Source organism: Musca autumnalis, unplaced genomic scaffold (assembly GCF_047663935.1).
Source record: "Musca autumnalis isolate F117 unplaced genomic scaffold, ASM4766393v1 scaffold_2, whole genome shotgun sequence".
Lineage (NCBI taxonomy): Eukaryota > Metazoa > Arthropoda > Insecta > Diptera > Muscidae > Musca > Musca autumnalis.
This window is the reverse complement of record NW_027411755.1, coordinates 91,855,876-91,862,115: the sequence shown is the minus strand read 5'-3', so window position 1 is coordinate 91,862,115 and position 6,240 is coordinate 91,855,876. Positions and strand designations below refer to the sequence as shown.

Here is a 6,240-nt window from a genome sequence, read left to right as displayed (position 1 = left end):
ATCGGGGGGTACCGTTATATGGGGGCTATACCAAAACGTGGACCGATATATCCCATCTTCGAACTTGATCTTCCGACGGCTAAAAAAATGGTATTCCCCAATTTTCAGCGAAATCGGTCAACAAATGCGACCTGTACGTTGCGAACGGACGGACGGACGGACATGCATAAATCGACTCAGAAAGTGATTCTATGTATATCCCTAGAAGGAACTATGGGTCTATCTCGCTTCCTTTTGTATGTTACATACAAATGCACTAACACATAATACCCCTTACCACATAGTGGTGTAGGGTATAATTATTAAATGTGTGTGTATAACAGGTATATCCAGTATCCCTGCAAACATTTTTTCAAATTTTTAATCGCTTAAAGATAATCTGCGATTCGCGGGGAAGATCAATTCAATCGCGGAAGAGCGCGCCTAATGATTACCTGTGAATCGCCGACATAAAGTAACTGTGTCCGGGAAGCGAATCGCGAGGAAGAATCGCAGATTAATCATCTGGAAGATCTTCAGAAGATCAACATGTAAAGAAAAATTAAAAAAAGAATAGAACAATTGTTTTTTGTTTCTTTTATTTGTTGCTTAGTTTTCTGCTTTTGTTTTCTTTTCTGCTTTGTTATGGTTTTTAATTATTCCTTTATGTTGTGGTTATTTGTTATAGGCACTGTACTCAGTACTGTTTCCTCAGTCACTATGTTGTCTTTTGGTTAAACTTGGCAAAACCTGGACATGTGTGGTTTGTCAATACTCATAATATTATACGTGCCATTTATATCAAAGTTCTGTAGAAAGTGTATATGAGAATTATATGCAACAAAATCAAAAATGTTAGTAACAAACATCTGTTGCTCTTCCAGAAGAGTCTTCTGTGATTCCCAACGGCGATCATTTGAAAAATGTAAGAAAAAATGTAAACAATCACCCAATGATCGCCGTGGGGAATCACAGAAGATTAATCTAAGCGAACAATCTTCCAAAAATTGGGAAAATGTTGGCAGGGATAGTCAGTGTAGAACAGTGTTCACCAGCGAGCCCTTACGGAGAGCAAGTGAGCGTAACTTTCAACCTAAAACACACAGTAATGTATGCTCACTTGCTCTCAGTAAAGGCTCGCTGGTGAACACTGGAGTAGAAAGTGAGCATATACGTCCATGTGTTTTACATTGAAATTTACGCTCACTTGCTCTCAGTAAGCGTCCACTGGCTGGTGTATGTGTCTGTTATTTGTGCCTTATGTGCACCCAAAAATAAATTTGTTTGCACCCAAACATATATTTGTCTGCAAGACCCAATCATATATTATGTTAGGGAGTGTTGCAAACATATATGTATATGTTTGCTGCAAACTATTTTGGGACATATGTTATGAGGCTTTTTTCCCTCCTTGTATATATCCATAAAATTCTTTCTGGAATATCATAAAATTGAACAAAAATTACCAACACATTTATGTTAGGTTACCAACACATTTAGGTTAAGGTCCATCATTTTAGCGAAAAGTTTTGAACTTTTGTGGGGGAGGTACCGGAAGAAGTGTCTGGTAGAAATTTCACAATATGCAAAGTATGGACTAAATTAGTTACTTCATTCAAGAGTTATCGTTCGCACAAATGTTCAGAACATTTTTGAACTTCTGTGGGGGAGGTACCTGAAGGAGTGGACCGATATGGCTCATCTTCGAACTTACAAACTCCAAATCGGTTCATCTGTTCGAGAGTTATCGTGCGATCCAGACAGACGGACGGACATTGCTAAATCGACTACAAATTGTCTGAAACGGATTTCGTCCAAACATACTTTGGGTCTAAAACCATTATTTAATAAAAACAAATTTATAAATGATCATAAATATTACTTTAAACAAATAAAACTGCAAGGATCTTCAAGTATAGCTATTTTACTTTTTAAGTTGTAATTTTGACCATTGCTTTTCACACGTCCATAATCAAAGTCATCTATTTCGATTATGTCATTAAACAAATCCTGAATTTGTTATAGGGCAGTCTTTAGCAATATTCTCTAGCAAGCTTTCCATGTTGGCAACATATCGCGCACTTACGCAAAGAGTATCACATCTCGAAAAAGTCAATTTTGAGAAAAACGCATTTTAATTTAATTTTCCGATTGAAATGTCTTCTAACTTAAAAATATTTTACAACGAGCTAAGTCCGATGTCACACGAACAAATTTTTCTGCGAAGTAAATTGAGTAAATTGAATTCAATTTAATCGGACGAATCAGATATCAGTGCTTAATTTCTGTATAAGATCTAGCATGTTTCAAGTGTTTTAGTGATTCATATCTCATTTGATTCTAGAGTTAAGTTGTCAATTCCATAGAGAATATGTAAAATAAACGACGTATTTGTTCGAAATACTTTTTTCAGGTACAGGTGTAAAGTAATCTGTTGGACTTCTAATGAAAAGTGATGATTTGATAGATATTGTTACGAATGTAACTGATAGATTTATGTTAAATTAGTTTTAAATTTAATAGTGGATTTTATTCGACCTTTTTATTGATTTTAAATAAATAGATGAGTATTTTTTGAGCTTGAGGTCATTATTCGGGGTTTTTTTTTATTTATTTATTTGTACCAATATTTCGCAATAGTTTACATTGCATCTTCAGGGTATATCTACAAAATAAACATAGTGTACATATGTATCCATTAGTATCACAGCATTGTCTTAATATAATAAGAAAACAAACACAAAAATAATAAACACACAGATCGCTTACATTATAAAAATGTTTCTAAATAACTAGTGTCAAGTTCACTTAAAGCTACGATAGTCTATTCTATCATCGTCGAGTGTAAATATTGCACTGAGTTATTTTAGTATTGAATTGATCTATTTTTTCTGTGTGAGATGGCGGTAACAGTAAGCTGCATTGTCGATATCGCTCTTGTAATTTATTCTCTTTGATATTTCCAAGTTGTTTATGTGTAACATCTCTAGTGTTAGTCTTTTGTTGTAGTTGTTTTCTGTCTGCAGTACTTGTACTTTGTCGAAGTTTGGCGTGTGGTTGTTGGTCTTGCAGTGGTCTGCAAGGGCCGTTTTTTGAATCACATTTTGGTTTCTTAGTTTTATATCTGATTTATGCGCAGATAATCGAGTTTTTAATTTGTTTTTTGTAGTACCCACATACATCATGCCACATTTTTCTTCCTTGTTTCCATCACATTCAATTTTGTATATGACGTTGTGTTTTTCTGTATTCTGAATTTTATTTTTTGTGTTACTAAATATCTTTTTGAGGGTGTTGGTGGATTTTTGGGCAATGGTATATTTGTTTCTGTTGTAAAGATCAGATGTTTGAAATCTTTCGGACAATTTTGGTATATATATCATAGACTTGTATGTTTTTTCTTCTCTTTCTTCTCGCGTTATCTTTTTGTTGTAACCATATATCAAATTATTGATTGTTTTTGTTGGGAAATTATTATCCGCAAGGATTTTTCTGATTTTGTTCTTGTTGTCCCTATGGAATTTGGGATCACTTATGTTCAATATTCGGTGTACCAGGTTCTTTGCCGTGTTCATTATCATCTGTTTTGGGTGTTTGGAGAAAAAGTTGATGATTCTTCCTGACGATGTTGGCTTTTGGTACCAATCCACTTCCAATTTACTGTTTTTTCTATATATTAATGTATCCAAATACGGCAGACATCCATTCTCTTCTTCTTCCATAGTAAATTTGATATTTTTGTTGTAGCTGTTTAATGCCATCAGAGTATCCTTTATTGTATCTTTCTTAAGAATCACAAATAGATCGTCCACATATTTCGTCAAAATTTTAGGTTTGTTCGTCAAATGTTCCATACAGGTGTCAAGAAGTTTCTCCATCACTAGGTCAGCTACAATCGGAGAAGCTGGTGAACCCATAGGCAGTCCTTTTTTCTGTTTGTAGACTTTGTCATCGTATTTAAAATATCTGTTGTCCTTAATGCAGAATGTGAGAATATTGAAAAATAGGCACTTTGTCATATTAGTATATTCTCTTATTTCGTCCCATCGGTCTTCTATTATTTTAATACCTAAGTCTATTGGTATGCTGGGAAATAGAGACACGACGTCGAATGACACCATCTTCTCATTTTCGTCGATTGTTAAATATTTTATTCTGTTTTTGAATTCTGTTGAGTCCTTGACATTGTATTTGGAGTTGATTGTCAGTTTTTTCAGTATTTGGACAATGTATTTGCATAATTCCATAGATGGCGAGTTTACGGAGGAACATATTGGCCTCAGAGGGTAGTCATCCTTGTGGATTTTTGGAAGTCCGTATAACCTGGGTGCTGTTGCAACGTCAATTCTGAGTCTTCGTCTCTCTAGTGCCGTAATAATGTTGGCATTGTACATCTCTTCTACGAGTTCGTTGTTCTTTTTTGTTAGGTTTGTTGTTGGATCTTTGTTGACACGTTGATACGTCATTATATCTGATACGATCTTCATCATCCTGCTTTTGTAGTCTGCCTTACTCATAACAACCGTGACATTTCCCTTGTCTGCATTTAAAATTAGTAAATCCTTATTCTTTTTCAAAAATGCGTTCGTACGAACCACTGTGTTGTTGATTAGTTTGTCTCTTTCGCTTTCTCTTATTTTGTTCAAGTGTGTGTCTATCATTGTTGTAAACCTCGTTCTCATTATTTCTTGTTGCTCCTTGTCGTCATTTGTTTGAATAATGTCATCTCCATCTGCAATAAACTTGAACAAAGGAAAATCCGACTTTTTTGTTGGTAAACCAAATTTGTCACCAAGTGAGAGAAGCCACTTAATGTCTTGAGGGAATTCCGTGTTTGTCTTATTAACAAACCATTTTTCATTGTGTTTTATGTTTAGTTTCTCCATTTGTTGTTGTTTTAATTTTTCGAATTTTTTCTTTTGTATGCTTTTAACTTTGTTTTCAATGTCACTTGTTATGTTTACTTCATTGGAAATAATGGCATCTTTCTCCTCTTGTGTCAATCGGCCATCTAATGTTCTTTCGATATTTTGTATATCAGTGTTGTTGTATTTAAGTTCGTGATGTTTTTGTTTTATTACTAGGTTTAGAATTTTGTTTTGGAAATTATTTATGTATCCTTCTAAAACGTGATGGATGTGATTTATATGTGGGACTTTGAATATTGCATATATATTTTTAAGTGCGTTTTTGATGAAATTCGGTGTTATGCCATGATTTCTGCATCTTATTAAAAAAGTCAATGAGCATTTTGTTTTTGTAGCTTTTACCTTTAAATTTTTGTGTCTGTTGATGCTGTGTTTTGTGTTGTCTTTTTTCTTTATGTTGCTGTAGATCATGTTGATGTTTTTGTGTTTCGGCGTGCTCTCCGTGTAATATTAAATTTAATAGTGGATTTTATTCGACCTTTTTATTGATTTTAAATAAATAGATGAGTATTTTTTGAGCTTGAGGTCATTATTCGGGGTTTTTTTATTTATTTATTTGTACCAATATTTCGCAATAGTTTACATTGCATCTTCAGGGTATATCTACAAAATAAACATAGTGTACATATGTATCCATTAGTATCACAGCATTGTCTTAATATAATAAGAAAACAAACACAAAAATAATAAACACACAGATCGCTTACATTATAAAAATGTTTCTAAATAACTAGTGTCAAGTTCACTTAAAGCTACGATAGTCTATTCTATCATCGTCGAGTGTAAATATTGCACTGAGTTATTTTAGTATTGCATTGATCTATTTTTTCTGTGTGAGATGGCGGTAACAGTAAGCTGCATTGTCGATATCGCTCTTGTAATTTATTCTCTTTGATATTTCCAAGTTGTTTATGTGTAACATCTCTAGTGTTAGTCTTTTGTTGTAGTTGTTTTCTGTCTGCAGTACTTGTACTTTGTCGAAGTTAGTTTAATTTCCGTTAATTTAAAAATTTGAATTGTAACGTAAAGTTTTATTACGCAGTTACTTTATTTAAGCAACAACAACTACCATGTAGAATTATCTTCATCATTCTAGTTCTTTACATGTTACTAATGTGCCTTTGTTTCCATTTGTTTTGCCATAATCGTTCAATTATCGCCCAGTATTTGTTTTTGTTGTACTTTACTTCGTCCATTACGTCATGTCTGTATTCTGTGTTTGTATCCCGTATATGTGTGTTGTTGTTGTTCGCTAGGTGCGAGTGTGCGTGTGTGTGTTTGTTGTTAGTTGGCTTCTCGATGTTGCCAGATGCGTGCTCTAGATACTTCCAAA

General features: G+C 33.8%; 1 long non-coding RNA gene across 1 annotated transcript; it reads right to left on the bottom strand.

Annotated features, from left to right (window-relative positions):
- Positions 1 to 2,577: 2,577 nt before the first annotated feature.
- LOC141392949 (uncharacterized) lies at positions 2,578 to 5,775 on the bottom strand. Its single transcript, XR_012409926.1, has 3 exons — positions 5,615 to 5,775; positions 2,749 to 5,510; positions 2,578 to 2,644 (listed from the first exon to the last, which is right to left on the bottom strand). It is a non-coding gene; the product is annotated as an uncharacterized lncRNA (long non-coding RNA).
- Between the last annotated feature and the right edge of the window lie 465 nt (positions 5,776 to 6,240).